Raw genomic sequence first — 23,789 nt, forward strand, 5'->3', positions numbered from 1 at the left:
TGGGCCCGGTCTTATTTAACATCTTTATCAACGACTTGGATGATGGACTCAAGGGCATCCTGATCAAATTTGCAGATGACACCAAACTGGGAGGGGTGGCTAACACCCCAGAGGACAGGATCACACTTCAAAACGACCTTGACAGATTAGAGAACTGGGCAAAAACAAACAAAATGAATTTTAACAGGGAGAAATGTAAAGTATTGCACTTGGGCAAAAAAAATGAGAGGCACAAATACAAGATGGGTGACACCTGGCTTGAGAGCAGTACATGTGAAAAGGATCTAGGAGTCTTGGTTGACCACAAACTTGACATGAGCCAACAGTGTGATGCGGCAGCTAAAAAAGCCAATGCAATTCTGGGCTGCATCAATAGGAGTATAGCATCTAGATCAAGGGAAGTAATAGTGCCACTGTATTCTGCTCTGGTCAGACCACACCTGGAGTACTGTGTCCAGTTCTGGGCACCACAATTCAAGAAGGACACTGACAAACTGGAACGTGTCCAGAGGAGGGCAACCAAAATGGTCAAAGGCCTGGAAACGATGCCTTATGAGGAACGGCTAAGGGAGCTGGGCATGTTTAGCCTGGAGAAGAGGAGGTTAAGGGGTGATATGATAGCCATGTTCAAATATATAAAAGGATGTCACATAGAGGAGGGAGAAAGGTTGTTTTCTGCTGCTCCAGAGAAGCGGACACGGAGCAATGGATCCAAACTACAAGAAAGAAGATTCCACCTAAACATTAGGAAGAACTTCCTGACAGTAAGAGCTGTTCGACAGTGGAATTTGCTGCCAAGGAGTGTGGTGGAGTCTCCTACTTTGGAGGTCTTTAAGCAGAGGCTTGACAACCATATGTCAGGAGTGCTCTGATGGTGTTTCCTGCTTGGCAGGGGGTTGGACTCGATGGCCCTTGTGGTCTCTTCCAACTCTATGATTCTATGATTCTATGATTCTAAGAAGAAGAAGAACTAATACAATAATTCTGAAACATGAAAGTTAGTGAAAATCCTGCCATTGGTGTTCTGAGGCAGTAAACTATTTAGGGCAGTTCAATGTAATTGTCACCAAATAAATATATCCACAATACAATAATTGGATGAGTTTCACTCCAGTATATATTTGAAAGAAAAAACATTGAATTAACTTTGCTTTTAACTTTTAATCACTCAGTGGTTGGTAGTTATTAACTGTAATTTTGTTTGTCACAATGGGGAGATGTAATTTTCCAGGCTGATGTGGTGTGACATGAATGTTGCCATATCTTAATGTAGGCGTGTAGAAGAAATCAGTATTTGTCGTATCAAACAATCTGTGACCATCAGCAATAAGAAGAAAAGCCTTTTACCTACTGAGAAAAAGAAAGAGGAAAAAAAGAAGAAAGTTGTCATACCATCTTAATGGGAGATGTATAAAGGATTCATTCCTTTTCTTGCTGATTTACAGTGGGGATAACCAACATGGTGCCTTCCAGATGTAGTTGGACTCCTACTCCCATCAGATGCCACCATCACAGCCAGTTGATTTGGGATGATGGGTGATGCAGTCTGGCGACATCCAGGGCAGCCTTCTTAACCTGATGCCCTCTAGAGGTTTTGAACTGCAACTACTCTCATGCCTGACTATTGACTACGCTGTCAAGGTATGATGGGAGCTGGAGCCCAGCAACATCAAGTTGGACATCAAGTTAGAGAGCATCAAGTTGATCTAGAAGTCACTATATCAGCTATCCCTGATCTAGAAGGACGTGTGTTCTAATTGTTCTAGTGAGTTGTAGTGGTTAAGAGCGGTAGTCTCGTAATCTGGGAAACCAGGTTCGCGTCCGCTCCTCCACATGCAGCTGCTGGGTGACCTTGGGCTAGTCACACTTCTTTGAAGTCTCTCAGCCCAACTCACCTCACAGAGTGTTTGTTGTGGTGGAGGAAGGGAAAGGAGAATGTTAGCCACTTTGAGACTCCTGAAAGGGAGTGAAAGGTGGGATATCAAATCCAAACTCTTCTTCTTCTCATCCCCTCAACTTTTCCTCCTTTTTTCTTTTTTGGGAGATACTGAGTTTATAGGAGCTGGACATCTGATTTGTATGCTTTTCCACACACAAAAATCAGCCCCCTGGCTTACCTGTTTCCATCTTTAAGATTTATTCCAGCAACATCAAATTTATATATCACTCAATGCCAAATGGGCTTCTAAGTGATTTACAGGGCATTTCAACCATTTACATAAATATTAACATCCACAATGAAAATGCACAACCAAACAACCCCATTAAAACATTAAAATAGTAATACCCATAATTAAAATGAGTAACAGAACAATCCCATGAACACAGAGATTAAAACAGGAGACTCCAGTCAAGAGATCAAGAGTAATGCCTTTATAAACAACAGGTGTGTCTTCAAAAGCCAGCAGAATGCGCATACAGATGGGGCCTCTCTTGCACTGCAGTAGGGAAGGCATTCTGCAACACTGGTGCCACCAGCGAAGAAGCCATGCTCTTGGTGGCTGCAATGCTCCCTGACATTGTGGTGGTGGGCAGATGCCATTTTATTATCTCGGCAGACAGTGGAGGATGGAAAGACCACAGGCTGCCCTCTTACTGGGAAATAAAAGATAGCTGCCAACCACCAGGATACCAGGCAGTGCCATAGTCATGGGCAGTAAGTCCACTCGTGCCTTGCCTTCCCTTTCTCTCTCTTCCTTTGAAAAAAGAAACCAACCAAGTGATACCACACACCCCTTTGCCACCTTCAAATGGATGGCAGGGTGGAGATGGTGCTGGTGGATACATTTCTGCTCGTCCCTAACTTGACAAATGCTACTGCTGGTCTTTGGCGCTGAGGTGCTGTGTGCCATGCTCTTTCCAGAGGCTTCTATTCAGGGGCTGTGACCTTTAAAGCAGCCCCAGGAAAACCTGTTCATGCTCTTTCCCCCGGCCTCTGACTTTCTCCCTGCAAGGAAGCTCTCCAAAACTGCTTTGCGCAACCCTCTTTAAAATGCTCCGGGCATGTTGGAAATTCACTCTGACTCACGGCCACTTGTCTTCTGGTTTCTGACCTTCCAACTGAGATCAGGTTCAAATGGCTGTGGTTAATGAGATAATTAATTCAAAGTCAAGGCTCATAGATTGCTCTTTGGCAGTTAACGTAGCCGATAGCATGTTTGCTCCTTCCATAGGTCATTATGACGGTTATTTAGTCTGGGGCTATTCCCAATGTAGTGCCTGTGTGCGCGGTGGGGGTGGGGGAGGGATGCTATGTGCTAATCTGAAAACAGGCCTTCCTGGAGAGAGATGGGGAAGTTGTCTTCTTTGTGGCTTTTTGTGTTGTTTGTCAGGTTCCATATGTACAAGGACAAGCATTTCACCCTGCATTTGGGAAAGCCATGCACACTATCTGAGGAGTGAGCAGCTACAGGCCTGGGAACTGAATGTGGCCCCCAGACTTCTCTGCCTGCCCCATAGAACCCTGCCCAGGCAGCACTCCTCCCTGGTCCTGTTTCACTCCCTGAGTGTTTTTGCCTGGATGGAATGTGTCCTGGAACTCTGATCATGCGTCTTGCCTGCCTGGATGTTAGTCGTTGATAGAATTATGCATAATATGGAGAAAGTGGTTGGAGCAAAGTTGTTCTCCCTCTCTCATAACATTAGGACTCATGGAAATCCAATGAAGCTGAATGTTGGGAGATTCAGGATGGATAAAAGAATGTACTCTATTACACAACACACAGTTAAACTATGGAACTCGCTTCTGCAGGAGGCAGTGGCTATCGATGGCTACACTCTGCCTCCACAGTTGCTGAATACCAGTTGCTGGGAGCCACAGGAGGGGATAAGGCCAGTGCTTTCCCCCCCTTAAAAATGTTGAGGGGTCCTCTCATTTTCCTACTCATATTGAAATACTACTCCTCACAAAATGTTTAGGGTTATGTGTCCCCCCGCGACCCCCCAGAAAAAAGCACTGGATAAGGCTCTTGTGCTTGTGGGTTTCCTACGGGCATCTGGATGGACACTGTGAGAACAAGATGCTTTTGGTGCATTCCCACCAGCATGCAAGAAAGACAGAATAAAGAGGAGGAGGATTCCCTTTGCTCCTCTCCTCCTGGGCAGTGCAGCAGATTGGGCCCAGAGAGAAAGGTTAAGTAAATGGGCAGTGGTGATAGTGGCAAAGCAGGAAGGAGGGCATTGGGAAAATACTACCTGAGTCCACCTCCTCCCCTGCCCCCCCAAAAAATCTGGATTATACATTGGATGACTTGTTTCCTCTCTGTTCCATATACTTGGCGCTGTTCGAAGGGATAGGCTAATTGCTTCCATCATCAGGAAGGCACTCAACTAAAAGAGTGCATCACATCTTTGGGTGCCATAATACAATGGTGCAGAGCCTTTTTGCAGCCTGAGGGAAACATTTTGGGGGCTACATGCCAGTGGTGGGTGGGGCCAGAGGCTAAAGTAGCTGGAGCAACAAATGCAAATTTTGTTCGTTGAGTCACTGGAATATGCCAGAGAGAGTCCAGAGAGAAAAGAGAATGCTCATGATACTTTATGGATAACAAACAAGAATAGTATGTAACTTGAGCAGAATCATTTTTACAGGCCTTGAGACATATTCAACATAACATACTAAGGTAGATCTCCTTCCGAACAACTTTCTCCTCCAGCTGCCCAATCTCAGCAGTCTTCCTCACTGACAGTTAACCCTGAACTGAGAAGAATCTCCTCCCAGAGTCTGCTGTCATCCAGGCCAAAAACACAATTAACCCTTCAGTCACACACGGAATGATACCTGCTGTTGCACTTTTACCTTTGTACAGTAGACTTGTTTCTATACACAATCACAACGCACCCTTCTAGATTTCATTCTGGCAAGCACAACACATTACCAGAGTTCAAGGGCACTTTCCAGCCATGGGGAAAAACACCTCAAGGGGAAGGAAGGTTGTGACTAGGGAGGGAGTCTGAAAGCCAAATTGCAGGGCTGTATTTGGATTCCAGTCCTGACTCTGTCCCCTGCTCCCCATTGTAACAGACCCCGGAGTTCTATTGGGTGAGAAATCCTGGGAGCAATCCTTGGGAATTGACTCCTGATGTAAGATGACGCAGAGCTCTGTTCAGTGTGAGATCTCGGAAGTAGCACTTAGTAGTTTGACTCTAGTCTCATTCTCATTCCCATTCTACTCCCTTCCTGTTATTTCGCTTATGAATGCCACCTCAGTTTGGGCTGTTGGATAGCCACCTCTGTTGGGCACATCTAGTGCAGGAAAGAGTGGTGTCGTCCTCCCCAAACTCTTGATTCTCAGCCAAGAGGGATAATGGTGTCTATCAATTTTGCTGCAGTTCTCTCCATTTTGACATGCTTTTGCAAAGGCAGCCGCAAGATGAATATCAAAGTATCATCGTAATCCACATTGGGAAGCCTGTCAGGAAATTGTTGGGAAAATAAAGTGAATCAATAACATGTCAAGAGAACCAAAAGAGGGAGGGGGTGAAATTGAATATTCATTTTCTTGGTTTCAGAGGGCCAGGGATTTAGAAGAAGTGAAAGAGCTTGTGGGATTTTCAGCATTCTTGGAAAGATTCAAATAATTTTTTTTATGCTTTGCATTGGATTTGTATTTAATTAACTCCTTTAAAATTATACCATGTGCCTTCACACCATGTAACTAATGCAGGTAGAGATCATCAGCTTATAATGCACAACAGCTGACAAGGTGTGCTGCCAGCTGTGTCTGCAAAAACCAGGTACTAGCATATGGCTGGCTGTTGTTTTTCTGTAAAGTTTACTTATTTCAAGTCAATTTCCTCCTCTCCCCTCTAATCTAGACTTCCACCACACCTCCATTCAGCCACTGGATCTTGACTTCTTCCTTTTGATGTTACTTCCTCCTTTTGTTTTCAAGCCCAGTATGTTCTTCCATATTGGAAGAACACCTGCCAGATTGCATTGTGGGACTTGTAGGCTTGAGGTCGCAAGGGTGTTTCAAACAGTAACTTTTCCCACACAGTGCTTAGTTAAATTGTGGAACTCTCTCCAACAGGAGGCAACCAACCTGGATGGCTGTCACAGAATCATAGAAAAGTAGAGTTGGAAACCCTGAGGGTCATTTAGTCCAACCCCCTGCAATGCAGATATCTCAACCAAAGCATCCAGGACAGGTGGCCATCCAACCCCTGCTTAAAAACCTCCAAGAAAGGAGAGCCCACCACCTCTTGTGGGAGTCCATTCCACTGTCAAACAGTTTGTACTGTCAGAAAGTTCTTCCTGGTGTTTAGCTGGGATCTCCTTTCTTGTAACTTGAACTGGATCCTACCCTCCAGAGCAGGAGAAAACAAGCTTGTTCCAATTTCCATGTGACAGACCTTTAGATATTTGAAGATGGCTCTTGAATAAAATCATGGAGAAGCAAGCTATCAGTGACTACCAACCGCAATGAGTATACTCTACCTTGTGGTCAGAGGCAGTAATGCTTCTGAATACCAGTTGCTGGAAGCCACAGGAGAGCAGATTGCTCCCATGATTTGGTCTTGCTTGAAGGTTTCCCACAGGCATCCTGGTGGCTACTGTGAGAATAGGATGCTGGAATAGATGGGCCATTGACCTGATCAAGCAGGCTCTTCTGACGTCCTTATGAGATGCCCATCACAAACAAAAGATCTCTTTCCTAGATAGTCATAGACACACATTGCAGTCCCCCCAATTTCCCCCAGTGGATTCCTCTGGGTTGAGTGCCTGTGCTCACCAAAAAGATTACAGGACAAGCTGTATGTGTGTAAATGGTGCCAAGATGTGTCAAAAATGAAATACAACATGGTAGATTATTTTTGACATTTGATCTGAACTACAGCCTGTATGATATCTCATTTTCAAAACACTGGGAAATACGATATGCTGCCCTAAGCGGCCCTTAATGGAGAAATCATGTACAATCCTTAGTGTGTGGAGTGGTGTGCATTTGCCTCTTGCAATTTGCAGAGCAAATCAAACATATACCCCACACAGTGCAAGCCCATGCCTGCCTGCTTAGAAGTAAGCCCCCCCCCAAAAAAAAGCTCAATTGGAGTTACTCATAGGTGGTTGTGTACAGGACTGCAGCCTAACAGTGCAATTCTAACCATGTCTGTTCAGAAGTAAGTCATGTTGAATTCATTGGGCCTTATTCCCAGGTAAGTGTGGTTAGGACTGCAGCCTAATGGATAACAGACATTGATGGACAGACCTCTTTAGTTTGTCTGATTTGTAGATCCACTGAAATTAATGGACATGATTCTGAGTAGAATGTACAGTGGTACCTCAGGTTAAGAACTTAATTCGTTCCGGAGGTCCGTTCTTAACCTGAAACTGTTCTTAACCTGAAGCACCACTTTAGCTAATGGGGCCTCCCACTGCTGCCGCACCGCTGGAGCACAATTTCTGTTCTCATCCTGAAACAAAGTTCTTAACCCGAGGTAATATTTATCGGTTAGCAGAGTCTGTAACCTGAAGCATATGTAACCTAAAGCATATGTAACCTGAGGTACCACTGTAGTTGGAGACACACCATAGTTGCATTTTCATTTCATTTTATTGTGAGCTTATTGAATTTCCATGTGGACTAGTGTGTTATGTTGGTGTATATATATATATATATATATATATATGCTTTCGTAGATTTTCACGGGTACAGGAATGCAGGTTTTGGTGTTTTCGGGTATCTTCCCGTGTAAGAGTTGGGGTGTCTAGGCGACGTTTCGACGAGGTCTCACTCGTCATCTTCAGGCTGGTGCTTTCGGCTTCTTGTTACTAGAACAGAGCTAGGTTCTTGTCAGCTGGAAGGTTTCCTCCCCGTAGAGGTGAGATATTTGCTTTCGTAGATTTTCACGGGTACAGGAATGCAGGTTTTGGTGTTTTCGGGTATCTTCCCGTGTAAGAGTTGGGGTGTCTAGGCGACGTTTCGACGAGGTCTCACTCGTCATCTTCAGGCTGGTGCTTTCGGCTTCTTGTTACTAGAACAGAGCTCTGTTCTAGTAACAAGAAGCCGAAAGCACCAGCCTGAAGATGACGAGTGAGACCTCGTCGAAACGTCGCCTAGACACCCCAACTCTTACACGGGAAGATACCCGAAAACACCAAAACCTGCATATATATATATATATATATATATATATATATATATATGCAATTTTTTTAAAAAACCTCATAAAATTCATAAACATTTTAAAGTGAATTTCTTCTATTACACAGTTTAATGAAACATTTTGTCTAAATACAAAATTTCACAAAGCCATTCTCCACAGCACAATGTGTTTATGTATAGTATTTCCACACACACATGCATTTTTTTACAGATTACTTGATTGGAAAAACCACATTGCAAAATTCAGAGAAGTGTGACTTTTGAAGGATGTCTGTGTTTCAGCTTACAATTTTGGGGCTACTGGTATCTAAAAGCTCAGAAAGCCTTTTGAAAGCATATTCCAAGTTCTGAAAACTGGGGTGCTTGCTGTCACAGGAAACTGAGGCAGGCAGGCATCGTGCTCCCCTTCTGAGGAATCTCCCCCACTTTGTCTTCACATTAGTGCTGCAAGACTTAATTGTTCCACCCAATTAAAAGCACTCCTTTCTTCCTGCTTCCCTCCCCATTGCCTTTCTCCTTGTATTCACACAATTATGAAACTATCATGTAACAATTTAACTGGGTTAACTACTTTTGATAGTGTGGCGGGGGGGAACACAGGACACCTCGCTCCCACAAGGAACACCAACTTTCTCACCATTCTTAAGTAACAGCATAAATAATTGAGGAGAAATCTGAAGGTACGAACAACAACAACACAATTTCATTTGGATTTAAAAACTCGCCTTACCTTGGCTTTAGAAGATTGGCTTTCAAAGAGATGGGGAACTTTCTGATCCCTACCAGCCCGCCCCACTGAAGTTAAAGGAATCGCTAAATGGTGACATTTGTTCCTTGAAGCATCCCGAAAATGGAAAAAGTTGACCCATTTCCTAAATCATAAGATTTTACCCTGTTCCCTTTCATCTAGTATTTTTTGTAATCCCTTTTTAATTTGAAGAATAGCTAACCAGATGACTCTAGGAAGCCCATAAGCAGGTCCCGTGAACAGCACTACTTTTCTCACTTAGTCAGAGGCATATTGCCTCCCATGGTGGAGGGCAATGTAGCCATTGTGGCTGGTAGCCATTGCAACTTTAGCCTCCATAGACGGGTCTATTATGAAATACTGATGTGAAACGTAGTTGAAGAAAAAGCTGCATCTCCAGTTAGTGAAGATCCACAATAAGCCTTCTTTAATTTTTAAAATATCACTTAATAATGTATTTTTTCATGTATAAGACTATGCTTTTTGCTAAAAAAAAGAGAGGCAAAAACTGGGTGTCGTCTTATACACAGTAGTAAATGCAAAGGGGGGACATGGGATTAATGGCAGCAGGAAATTGGCAGCAGTGATTGGGCAGGTGATTAGTGGCTGCAACAAGTGGGCGGGTGGGCTGTTGGTAGCAGCGAGTGGGCAGACAATTGGTAGCTGTGGCGAGGTGTGCGATCAGTGGCTGTGGTTGTGGCAAGCGATCGGCAGTGGCTGGCAGGTGGGTGAGCGATTGGCGGAAGTGACCTCCCCTGCCCTCTAAAAAAGCTAAACAACTTAATTTTTTTAATTTGGGGTTTAAAAAATAGGGGTTGTCTTGTACATGGGGGCGTCTTAGACACGAAAAAATACGGTAATTACTTTGTGTGGTGGTGTTTGCTTTGCCATCCAGCCACACCTAATTAGGATTCTTTGTTTAGGCTATTCATTTACTTGCACTTTCACCTCACCTTTCTTCTGCCATGGAACCCGTGGTAAACCAGCCAGCCATGTTGTACCACCTGTGGATTTGCTTGATTATGCAAGGTGATGGAGTCACATGCCTTCAGACCATACCCTGGTGTTAGCACTGGGCCTGTGTAAGGCCCCATCTGAAGTGTGTAATTCTAAAGCATAGTTTAGGCCCCATTTTGTGGGTGCACTGCTAAACCAAAGTTTGGGCCCCACCTACACTGCACAATTGAAACTGTATCATGCCACTTTAAACAGTCATGGCTCCCCACAAGCAATGATGGGAGATGTAGCTTGTTAAGGGTGCTGAGAATTGTAGGAGACCGCCTTATCCCCCCTCATAGAGCTGAAGTTCCCAGAGTGGCTTAACAATCAAGCCCTCATCCCAAGGAACTCTGGGAATTTTACCTCTGCCAAGGGAATACAGGTCTCCTAATTGCTCTCAGCACCTATAGCAAACTACAGTTCCCAGGATTCTTTGGGGGAAGCCATGACTGTTGAAGTGAGTATGATGCTGCTTTACATGTATAGTGCAGATGGGACTTTAGTTTGCCTTTTGGCAATAGGTCAAGGATGGGAGTACCTGTTGCCCTCCAGAAGTTGCTGAACTCCAAATCTCATCATCCTCAGCCAGTATCATCAATGGGAAGGGATGATGGGAATCATAGCCAACAACTTCTGGAGGGCACCAGTTCCCCTCTCTATTTCTGTTTGGTCATGATGTCCTAATTAATTAAGTGTAGAATATTAGTTGAGTGTGGAGAAGTCAAGTGATTACCTGCCTGTGTCTGTCTTGTCCTAATGGCGCCTTTCCACCTATGGTCCCAAACGATAGTCATTTCCCCTGTGAAAAATACTTTGCTTCCAAAATGGCTGCCCTGCTGAGTGAGGTTGTGTGTAATGGCCTGGGAATCTGATTCAGAAGCTGAACCTGAGGAGTCCCAGCCTGCACAGGAGTCCCTGCCTCCAGGGCCGGCTGAGCTGGGACAGGGGCTTGAATCGAAGGGCCTGCACCTGTGCCGGATCCTCAGGAGCAGACACTAGATGCATCCACTGTGGCTCCAGAGGTGATTGAGGACCCATTGCCTGCAGGTGTGCCTCTCCCAGCCCTGTCAGGGGAAGGTGAAGCTGCCCCTGGGTCCAGTAACCCTCCAGCCTCTCCTGAGCTGCAGAGGCTCAGGGCAGAGAGGCGGAGGGAATTGGGTTCTCTCAGGAGGAGTGCTCGCCTTAAGGCCAGGAGAGGCGGGTCACCTATGGGCCGGGACCACCCCTGGCCTCAGAGGAGATAAAGGCCAGTCAGCCCAGTCTCAGGTTGCGGGAGCAACGTCGTTGGAAACCTGTTTCTGCCAGCACCCAGACCTGTTCTTCCGGAGTTCCAGACCACGCCTGGCTTCTTGCTTTGGACCCCGCTTCACCCTTGGTGGACAGTCTCCAGACCCTTGACCCAGGACCGGACTCTGACCACGCCTCACAGTAACCCCCCCCCCCGGGACCAGCACATTGTGTCCCGCTGAGGTGGCCACGTGGATGGCACAGAAGCAAATATTTTACCACTGGGGTCACCGCTGGGGTATATTCCCACCGTCTGACTGTGTAGGGCACATCCTACAACTGGGAATGTATCGAACATGGTTGAGTTTGCACAGGATTTGAGAGTCTGTTGGACGCTGCAGTCAAGCAGGCAGTTTTCAAAAAATAAAAGCATCCTTGAGCCGCAAACAGTAAAAGCATCATTTAAACATCATTTCCTGTACTAAATTTCACCCGCATTAAGCAGATTTGGGGAGGAGGGGGAAGTATCAGCCGCAAACATGCTAGCGATAGAAATTTCCTACTGCAAGCAAGTCTTTATAGATTCCTGCTTTTCAGTGTAGATGTCTCTAAGGGCCATTTGAATCCATATTAATTTCCTTTCTGGCAGTTATGCGGCTGAGTATGAACTGCATTATTTCACTTTTAATCTGTCAGTAATTTAGTAATGTGTAAACTAATTATGCACAGATATTAATGTAATCGGTTTGGGGAGCTATAAAATCAATGTGTTTTTACAGAGTACATTACAAAGAAGTGCCTTATTATAATCATAAGTCAGTTACTGATAATATTGTGGGATTAAGCCTGGATGTCATTGGCATGTCAATATAAACACGGTCATCCATCCTTCTCAATGGCACATTCATTACACTTTTAAAAAAAGAAAGAAAGATTCTGACTAGCACTTTTCAGAAAGTCTGTTCGTTCTCTGATACTTCTCCAACTTATTCCCAATTTTTTTCTCTCTTTTATTTGCATGAACGTTCAGTCCCAAATTTATCAAGACTTAAAATAATTAAGATTTAAAATAATGAAACCACCTGCTCAGGCTTCTCCACAAGTAGCATCACTGAATACGTGGACTGATAACAAGAAAGTTGGTCACTCAAAGAACTTTTGACATGAATGCTAGCTGCACCTTGATATTCAGTAGTCCAGAAATTGAAAACTTTGAAAAATCTACATTTAAGAATCTATGAACATATAAGAACCTATGGACTTTGGCTATTAAAAAGAATTTTTATTTGCACTAAAATGCTGACAATTTTTTATGAGAACAGTTTGTTAGTTTTAATTCTAGATGGACCAGTGGTCTGACCTGACCTGGTATAAGACAACTTTCTGTGCAGTGGAGCACAGTGTTTAAAATACTGCAAAAGTGAGATCTAAACTGGAGTTATCATTCCAGGTTCATAACTCCCCACAAGTGTGTTAACAAGAGTAAAAGATCTCAGGATATTTCATTCAGAAAGCATGAGACTATGGGTAAGTGCGGTATACAAATTTTAATAATAACAATAATAATGACTTGCTAATGATCTCTGCTAACTATGTGCTCCATAATTCCACCTTTTCATGATGAGGATGTGACTGCATTTACACAATCAGTAGTTGAAATAAAAGAAAGACAGTATACACACTTGGCTCTGGCTGGGGGCTGAATGACGTCAATTGCAATGTTTCGGTTCAGATGCTTGACAAATCTCCTTAAAGTGTACATGCTGTAGGTTCAAAACTCCATATTAAGTTTATGAGGTGCTTAACTGCACTGGATTGTAGTGAATTATCTAGTTGTAGTAAGAACCTGACCAGCTTCAAATGAAAACCAGAAGGAGCCAGCCTTTCGATTCCATAGATTACATGTTCCCTGCTATGTGCACATGCTGTTCTAAGCACTAGATCTTCCAGCACAGGTTTATTTTTTAAAAAGAAAACATTTCACTAGGGCTGCAAAGCTTAGTCAACTCATTGATTAGTCCTATCAGTTAAAAACATTTTGATAGGCTAAGGAGGTGCTCCCAATTAAGTGGCCTGGGGTTGTTGCTTTTTAATGCTTTAACAGACATGCTTAAAACATTTGACAAGTTCTATCTTAAAAGAGGCATTCAGTCCCGTGAAAAGGAAAAGAACAATGTTCTCTAAGGCAGTGTCTGCTCCCATGCATCATAAAACCAAGGCTACATGATTTTCTTAGAACTATTGCTTTTCTCATACACAAATACATACAGAATCATAGAATTGGACTGAAGTTGGATTCGGTAGAATGAGCCATGTAATCGATTCACAGTTGTACTGATTAGGTCTATCATTGAATGCTGGATTCGATGGGCCTTTGGTCTGGCTCAGCAGGACTCTTATCTTCTTAAATCTATCCATTCTCCACCCTACTAACTTGCCTGTAAGTCCCAGTCGCCCTACAGCTACCAGGCCAGTTGGTAAATGCAAGGCTGCTCCACACCAGAGTCCAGTCTATAACTCTTTGAGAGTATGGCTGCATCTGCAGCCTACATTTAAAGCATCATTATACCACTTTAACAGTGGTTCACCAATCAATCCCTCTTCCTGGGGGGTTCTGGGAATCGCAGCTCTTCAAGGACAAAAGGGCTCTCCTATAAGCACCTTTAACAAACTACCATTCCTAGGATTCTTTGGGGAATGCTATGCCTGTTCAAGATGGCATGTCAGTGCAGACATACATATGCTGCCTCTAAAATTGTGGAAAGGCAGCATAAAGGAGGCCCTGTTGCCAGTCAATAGCATCTTGAGCTGTGAGCGGTGGGTGAAATATATAATTTTAGAAACCTAAACAGGCACGATTTCATGAGCGTAGGGCAAGCAGGGTTTCTGAAGAGCTGGTATTGATCCAGCTATGAAGCTGTGACAATAACACTGTATGCTATTGACCACCGCTGCAGGGGGCTCCAAATATTATTTATTGAGGCAAAGAGGAACACCACTGAGATGGTGCTGCCCCTGTAATCAGAGGTAATTGCTGGGAAGTGAGGCGTGGCACTCCCCGTTGACCCTTGCATGCTGAAACAGCCATGGGTTATATTTAACTCTATTAGGACTGACGTTATCAAATTACATAATGGCATCATAGAACAAGCAGCCTCCGTCTGAATCATTGATTTTCTATTACTGCTGATCTTCTGCACTCTGCAGATGGAGCTCCTGTTAGCGGCCATACAATATCTCTGCATGAGGGAAACTGGGAGGGAGAAGACACAGAATCATAGCCTGTTGTTAATTAAACAACACTAAAACAACTTGTAAATTTTGTGTCTGTTTCAAGAACACCTTGGAAATTTCCATCATTGGCCTTTTGGAAATAGGTCATTCTAAAGGCACCGCAACCTTCATAAAATCCAAGCAAGGAACAGAACAACAAGATGATCAGTCCTGGGCTTCCAGAGAGACAGTGTTGTGCAGTGGTTAGTGTGTTGGACTAGAACCTGCAAGAGCAGGGCACCGATTCCCACTCAACCTTGAAGTTCACTGGGTAGCATTAGGGTTGTCACAGTTGCTAAGCCTAACCTACCTCACAAGGATGTTGTGTGGGTAAAATGGGACGGAGAGTAAGGTTGGGAAGGTACAGGCTCACTTCCCTACTCCCTGCCCTAGTAGGAAGGGAATGGTTTATTCCACTTCTTGTTTGTCATATTAACATACTGCTGAAGCATCAAAGGATGCCAGCCAGTTCTCTCAAGTGCAATATTAAACATATTAATAGTTAACACAGTATCAATATTGAGTCATCAGTTCTAAAACAAGGTATAGTAATGTGAAATATCAACAGAAGAGCTTAGTCCCTGTCAAAATTGCTGTTGTCTATTTTTATGAACCGCAAGTAAAAGAGTGTTGGCAATGACATGGATTTTGAGTTTGTTTGTTTTTAATATCTTTGCACAGAGATTGTCCCAAGACCCCACCATGTTCTCCCATGTTCTCAGGCTCTCAATTGATTTAGGTGTCCCCCAACTGGAATATCCTCTTTCTGTTTCTCTAGGATGGCCAGTCTATAGTTGAGAAGGGATGGGTGAATCTGTCCATTTCAGTTTCTCTCAGTTCCTCATTTTTCCAATCTTAAATTCAGTTCTGCACATTTCTGCATTGGTTTGCACTTTTTAAAAAATCATCATGAAAATATCACCAGCATTTTGCTGTCAAGTTTTTCTAATATAAAAATGATGCCCCCTATATCTACATGATTGCAAAGGGTTCTTAGTCACACTTTACTCTAACATACGCATTTTTTGTCCATGTTACTTGGCTGGAGAAACTACATTAAGAGAAGTGCAAACTTTAAAGGTTGTCTGAGTTTCAGTTTGCATATGTTTCAGGAAGTGCAAATTGAGTGAATTCACTATTCTTTATTTAGTTAGCTATTTAAATTGTCAGTTGCATTATCTTGCCCAAGGCAACTCAAAGTGACTTACCACCAAAACAAAAACAAGATACGTAGATATATGAGAAGAGCTACTGGAATCACTAGGCCTGCACTGTTTTGGTTTCTTTTTATTGCTGACCTACACCTGACTCCAGCTCCTGACAGTGTAAGGGTAGTGGTCTGGGGCAAGGGGCTATGGCCTGGAGACAGTCTTGAGAACATAAAGTCTTAGAGGCCATGAATTCAGCCCCCCCCCCCCCCCGCAACTGGCCTGAATATTCTCACCCTGATCCCCATATAGATATCTGGCAAGAGATCTGGTGGACATGATGTGCTATCATAGTTCTGAGGTGAATCTGCCCCAGTGATTGGCAGTGGTTGTCCAGAATCTCATAGGAACATGGGAAGCTGACTTATACTGAGCCATACCATTGGTATAGCAGTTCAGTATTGTCCACATTAACTAACAAAATCCCAGGGCTGCCAAATTGTGGGCTTCGTTAACTAAGAACACCAAAATCTGGGATCCTCTCAAAACTGGTGCCAAAGTTTCACAGTCGGTTTGCAGCATTTTGCAGAGAAAACCCAGCATTTTGCAGCGCCCCACAAACAGAGTAATTGATATGGAAAACCCGGGTTTGTAGTTAATGCCCCAAAACACACTGTTCTCCGATTTACTCCAAATGGGCACCAAACTTTGGCAAAGGTTTTGCAGCAAAAACTCCACATTTTGCAGTGCCCCACAAATGGAGCAATAGCCATTCAAATGTGGGGGGTCAAAGGGTAACCAAAACCCCAACATTTTCTGACTCACTCCAAACCAGCACCAAACTTTGGCAAAAGTTTTGCAGTATTTTGCAGTGAAAACCCCACGTTTTGCAACACAACAGAAACGGAGCGATAGCCACTCAAACCTGGGGCTCAAAAGTTCACCAAAAAACCCAAAACACGAGGTGTCCTATTCATATTAAAATGAAGGCAAGAACAAGCCATGTAAATACTACCTATATGGATAGGCTTGCCTAAGCAAAAACATTGTAAGCAAGTTCCAGAAAGAGAACAATTATGGTGCCTACTTAATGTTAATAAAGAGGGAGTTCCAATAATGCTGACCTGGCCACGATGGCTTTCCTTTTATATCTTGTACATTCACTGCAGCAACTGGGCTTGCTGAGCCATGTGACCTGTCCTGAGACTACTGTAGCTGAGGAATCACACACCTCTTCCCTGAGCTAGCGAGCCCCATCTGGTTTGTGTGTCCTTGCCTGCCTTAGCTTCTAGAGCATACCTCCTGCAATCCTGCAATCAGAATACTTCTGCCAAAATAACCAAAACCAATGAGGTCCAAGCCATGAAGTGAATTGATGGGGGGGGGAGGATTTCAACTCTCCCATCTCCTGTGCCAGCTGCCAGCCACATGCTGTGATCATGGCACAAGCTAGGGTTGCCATATTTTGAAGACCCAAGAAAGAAGACACATTTGCCATTTTTCCAATCTTAAATTCATTGTGCTCTTCTTTCTCCCCTCCCCACCTCATTCTAGTCTTCTTTATTTTCCCCAAAAGAAGTATTTCCCCCCTCTTTTCTTTAAAACAATTGTTTAAGGCATTGACTTTCCTAGAGGTTTTTTGTGGTGATGCAGCAACAGTCCCAGAACTCTGGCTGCAGTTTTGCAAGGTACAATAGATTTTTGAAAACTCCATACTGTGAAAGAGTATGTGGCACAAAACAGGTCGAATCTATCACATACATTTTACTTTATTGCCCACTTTATATAAAAATATATAAGTATTTGGCCCCCTTATTGAAAGAGGGGATATATTACACTGACTCTTCCAGGGTGTTTTGTCTGCTGAATAATTGTAGGAATGACGTTGTGGAGAATGTGGCAAGATTTTTGAGTGACGCCATGAAACTACATCACCATAGGTCCTAGGAGCCATTTTCGTACCTCACGATGTCTGGACAGTTTTATTCTAAACTATCTCCGACTATGTTTTATTCTCTGTGTTATGTTCTGATCCGTGTATATGATGCACTTTCTGTATGCCAATAAAGGAGATTGATTGATTGACTGACTGATTGATTGACTAGCAGTGGCTCTCTGGGGTTTTCAGACAAAGGTCTTTCCTGGCCTTACTTGGCAATTCCTGAGATTGAACCTGGGACCTTCTGCATATACACATGTCCTTTGCCCTCAAGCTATGGCCTTGCTATCTGTATATGGAGCAAGGAGGATTGCATACCCTCCAACATTTCTCCAATGAAAATAGGGACATCCTAAGGAAAAGCAGTGCATTCCAGGATCAAATAAGAAACTGGGATGGCTTCTCTAAATCAGGGACATCCCTGGAAAATAGGGACACTTCGAGGATCTGGGATTGTGCCTGCTGTACATGAATTTAACAAACCGCCATTTCAAAAGGTGCACTGCACAGCAGATGAAAATGTCAAGGAAGCCACAGCACACAGGCTTCCTGTTTCAGGATAAATGGCTCTCCCCTACCACCTTCGCCTCTGAGCTGGCTGTCTTCAATTTTGCATTAGACGTACAAAATAGGTCATAAGGCATCATGGTAATGACTCCAATATTATAACATCTTTCCCCTCCTAGGTTGTAGCTAATAATTAACACTAAATGTCATACAGAAATATGTCACGCTTTGGTGTCCTGGGGAATGTTTTTTCTTCTTCTTCTTTTCCATTCTTTCATGGCATTTGAAAATGATCACACTCTAAAAATAAGGGTGTGAAATTGAGGACTAGAAGAGTATAGAGCATGCTAGGGAAATGTGTGACTTAATCATTTATAACGAAATGAGCATTTGATAAAGGAATCTGCCTCCAACATCTCAGATCCTCCCCCCTTCCTTACAATAACCCTCTCAGTTCTAAAATGTGAAATTACATAAAATCTATCCGAATGAGTGAGGGAAGTTGTTGTTGGTTTTGGTTTTTTTTTTTTTTAATGGAGGTTAAGTTTGGATGGAAGCTAAGCAGGGCTGGCCCAAGAAATTTTGGCCCCTGAGATGAGCCATGAAATAGTGTGCCCATCCCCACCAGGGAAGAAAGGGTGAGTGAAGAGTTACATCAGGAACAAGATAATGGGCATAAAGATCTTCATCAGGATCTGCTGGCCCTCTGGATCTTGTTGCCTGAGATGGTCACCTCAACTTGCCTCATGGGTGGGCCAGCCCTGAAGCTAAGCATCTCATTTTAACAAAAGAGCATGACTGCAATAAATAATAATAATAATAATTTATTATTTATACCCCGCCCATCTGGCTGGGTTTCCCCAGCCACTCTGGGCGGCTTCCAAAAGAGTATTAAAATACTGTGATACATCAAACATTAAAAGCTAAAACCTAAAAGAGGTGAAGAAGAGGATCACTGCAAATAAGGAGGAGCCAACTGTACATGAACCACTGAATAACCACTAGCAATGTTCAGTGGAAGTGCTGGAACATCTCTCTTGTATACAGAAAATCTCCAGGTTCAATGCCTGGTGCCTTCAGGTTGGGCTGAAATGCTGGGGATCCACCAAACAAAATGGACTGATGTGTTATAATGTAGCTTTTTATGTTCAGTGCAGCAGGAGCTTCTCCTGCACAACCCCCTTTCTAGTGAACTGGAGCTGTGCAAGAGTGATTTGAATGAATCACTCTCTCAAAGACCAGTGATGGGGAACCTGTGCCTCTTCAGAGGTTGTTGGGCTCAACTTCCATGATCTCTGACCATGATGACTGCAAGTAATGGGAAATCAACACTGTCTGCAGGGCCAGAGATTATCTTCTCCTTGGTTATAGGTAACACTGAGTAAAATTGATAGATGGTCTGACTTAGCATGAGTCTACATCTTATGTTTCTATGACATGATAAGATGTCAGGGACTGGCTGGATGAGGGGGAGTAGTGGAAGATGTCTGACCAAGAATCCCCCAGGGAAAGCACAGAGGGAGAGAATTTGGCTCCTGGCTCCTGGTGGTGGGAAACCAGCCACACCCCAGACGAGGGATGAACTGGCAAGTACTGGAGGCAGGGAGTTTGAGGGATAGTGAAGAAGCAGAGACAGTCAGGTGGCCCAGCACATGCTGCAGCAACAGCAGTTTCTGGGCCAAGCCCAAGGAAAGTCCCACACTGCTGCAATGCAGTAACCCGATCTTGAAGTCACCAATGCCTGAACTTAGCATCTGAAGATGTAGGTTGTCATCTGTGAATGCTCATGCTGGGTTTGTGGGTTTTTTTGGTTGGGGTTTTTTTTGGGTTTTTTGTAATAAATAGCCTGCAAATAGCAAGATTCAAGGTGCTATCTGTCACAATTCTCTTTCTCATGGAAAAATAACTCAGCATGCATGTAGATGTGTGTTTGTGTGCGCACACACACAATTTTAAAAGCACCAGACCACACTTCGGACAAGTTTTCTCTTGATCTTGGAATGGCATAATTAGTCCCCAAAGCCATACATTTATTACAGACTAATAAAACAGCAATGCTAAATTCATAGAAAACAGTTCTGCTTCTGTCTTCTCCATCTTCACTTGAGAGCAGTTAAAGAAGGAAGGCATCAATGCATCTTGCTACAAAGCTTAAACATCTCTGTTTTGTTAGTCACTGTAGGATAGATAGAATTTGCCTTTCCTTAGTGTGATGAAAGATATTTTGTTGCAGAGAAAGCAGTCTCTTAGAGAATACTTTAAAAAACAAAACAAAACTACAGAATCTTCTTTCTGAGGGGAGGGAGGAGAGTGTTTCACCATATTCTATGGACCACCATGGCATGAATTGCCATTAATATGCTATTTCCTTTTCCTGCTATCACAATATAAAAGACCTTTGCTCTGACCTTTCTATGAAAACATCCTTTGTTTGGAATGAAAGCGACTCACTGTTAGACCCTTATCTATAGAGCTTAGCCAGCAGATCAAATCCAAAAGGGCAGAATTCATTTACTTTGTATTAAATGAGCTCAGTTAAGAAGTTTCAATTTTGGCAGAAAGGTGTATTAATCACAAGGCAAAAGAACCGATCTCACTTTTCACAGCTTCTGGTTTGCTTTCAATACAGTTCCACAGTGAAGCTTTTGTTCCTCATTTTTTTGGAGAGAGAGAAAAAAGTAGCGCTTTATTTAAATACAGTAAATATAACAAAATGAACCTTCTTAAAATTACACCAGAGTTCCTACAGTACAGGATGTCCATAATGACCTCAGTGTTGCATGACTAACTTTACAGCTTCAGAAAGAAAAAGAAAAAGAAAACCCAAAAAGGTTCTAAATTAGTTTGGACAGATGGGTTTTATCCAGACGAAATCAATGAGTTTTTTGTGAGCTGCCTTAATTTTTATGCAGCCAGTACTTTTGAGATGAAATTAAAATATGGATGAAAAACATATTAAAGTTTCCCTTGGGCACAGATATGTTTTTATGTTTACAAGGTGTTAAAGAGATGATTTAAAAACTAGCTCTATGAGAGATCAATTGCAAGCAGGGCTTGATTTATGAACCTTTGTGAGGTTTTTGTGCAACCTCTGGTCTTAATGCCCTATATGTTTTGAACCACTAATTATCCTTTAATTCATAAGGGTTTCATAGGATGTTACAAGTGTAATGCAGTTATATTAGGAGCTGGTATTTAAAAAGAGTACTTTACAAGTCGCGCCGAGTAGGTTAACAATTCTGAATAAAGATATACAGACCCATTAAACTATCACGTACGTGCATGAACACAACACCTTTCAATGGGGGTCAATAGGACTGGCAACAAACATTTAACTGACAGCACAGGACATATGAAGGTTAACATCTGAATAGTATTTATTCAAACTGAGTGGATTTGGGGGATGAGAAATAGGGCAAGGATAGGTTTGAATCACATAAATTACTGCTGGTTGATGCACACAGAAGCTGAGTAAGTAGATAGGATGCTGGCAGGCACAACTGGGAGGAATGGTCCTGTGCTTGAATCCTACTTGTGGGTTGCCCCCAGGAATCTGGTTGGCCACTGTGAGCAAAGGATGCTGGACCAAAGGGGTCACTGGCCTAATCTGATGTTCTCATGGCTGATCATTGTGAGAGCAGGATGCTGGATGAAGATGGGTCTGGTCCAGCAATGCTACTCTGATGCAGGATCTCATGGTGAGATTTTATACATATTTACTCAGAAGCAAGGATATGGGAGATATTCAGTTCAGCTAACATGTAAAGGCACTTTCTGAAACAATATATAAACCAAAACGCAGACAACCTTTGACATTGTGCACTTCTCTGAATTTTGCAGAGCAGTTTTCCCTTCAAGGAATTGGGCCAAGAATGCACAGACTAGGGTAAATGTGCATTTTAAAAAAATAAAAATGTGATGATCACAGTATCCTGGCACACCCTCTGCCACCTGGACCCTACTCCCATCATTCTCTGCTTACACAGCCAATGGTCAGGGGTGGTGGGATTTGAAGTCCAGGAATTTGTGGAGGGCACCAGGTTAGGAGTACTATGGTGGATGGTTCTATGGGGAATCAGTGTTTGGAAGCAAAATTCCTAGTTGAGTATTCACTGTAATTTGGAAGTGTTTGGAAGGATGACAACATGAGGATTGGCCTTTTCTGTGGTGGCTCCCCACTTGTGGAATGCTCTCCTCAGGAAGGTTTGGCTGGCGCCATCACTACCTAACTTTAGACACCAGGTGAAAACATTTCTCTATAACCTGGCATTTGGCTGATTAACATTCTAGGGCCTTTTAAATGTTTGTTTTGTGTGAGAGGGAAGTTATTGGTTTGTTTTCATTTTATCATGTCTTTTGTGTTCTCTTTTTGTATTTTTATGTTGTGAACTACCTTGTGATCTTCAGCTGAATTAAACAATAGTACAATGAAAATAATATTTAAAAGATTGAAAAGACAGAACAACAATAAGAAAAAACCTCACAGCACCAGCCCTTTCCTAGAAATCAGGCCTGTGGGAGTAAAAAGATATTCACCTGCCGGCCAAAGGACAGTAACGAGGGAGGCAGTCTAACTTCTCTAGGGAGGGAGTTTGAAAGTCTGGGAGCAGCCACAGATACGTCACAATGACTCATGTATGACAGTTGTGGGGCTTAGATAAAAATAGCAGTAAAGACAACTGTGCTTTCAAACTATAGCATATAACTTTTGTTGTCGGGGAAGGAGACAATAACATCCGCAATGTGCCCCCTCCTCCATGGAAAGAGTTGAAATTCTAATAAAATATGAAGAAAACCACCCTCTGGACACAGCTCATTTTTAGCAACAAGCCACAGGCGAAAACTTTAGTATCTCTAATAAATCACATACCTGACCTGTGTAGCTTGGTTACCTTCCAAGAAAATGAATCCCATCACTGTTAATCAGAAACTGTACAGAGAAAGCAGTTTGGTGTGGGGGGGGGGGTGTGTGTTCAAAAAAAGAAAGAAAGATAAAGATTTGGCTACATTGTTATAAAATACCAATTAGGTGATAAATTGTTACCTGGAAAATGTTAATAATCTTGCAAAAACGCAACCTCAAATGCATTACTTTCAGTCAGGAAGAAAACACTCTGGCACTAATACTTAGCTAGATTCACAGAATTGTAGAGTTGGAAGGGACTCCCAAAGGTCATCTAGTCCAAGCCCCAGCAATGGAAGAATCACGGCTAAAGAATCCCTGGCAGATGGCCTTCCAACCTCTGCTTAAAAGCCTTTCAATGAAGGTGATGACCCGTGGGATGATTCTTATATGAAGACATGCTCATTCTCTCTCATTCCCATAGTGGGTTAATTCATTAATCATATTTATAGCCAGCCTGACAACATTTAAAAATACAACATTATAAAATACAGAGTAATAACAACAAACTAGTTAAACACAATAATGAAGATACATCAAAGCACATTTAAAAGCAACCGTTAAAAACAGTTTTGCCCTGACAACACTCCAGTGATCAACAGGAGAGAAGCAGCGGAATGAGACAGCGCAAGGGAGTTCCCGTCTTATATAAGTACACACAGAGAGTCACAGAATTGGAGAAGACTTGCAAGACCCTTCCTCCAACACCTTCCTTTGCTGCATGCAATCCAGAGCCAGAACGTCCCGAGCTGTTTCTATGCTAGTTGGCCATTATAATATCACTATTTAAGAACTGGCCCATGCGTTTGCCTTTTTCTTCCCTGTCCCTTTTTCTTTGTGTGTCATGTATTTTCAGATCATAAACCTGAGGGTAGGGACTGTTTTGATTTCCTTAGACCATGCTTGGAGGCTTCTGGATTGAAGAGCATATGCTCCA

The sequence above is a fragment of the Podarcis bocagei genome (genome assembly GCF_964188305.1).
Source record: "Podarcis bocagei genome assembly, chromosome: 7".
NCBI lineage: Eukaryota > Metazoa > Chordata > Lepidosauria > Squamata > Lacertidae > Podarcis > Podarcis bocagei.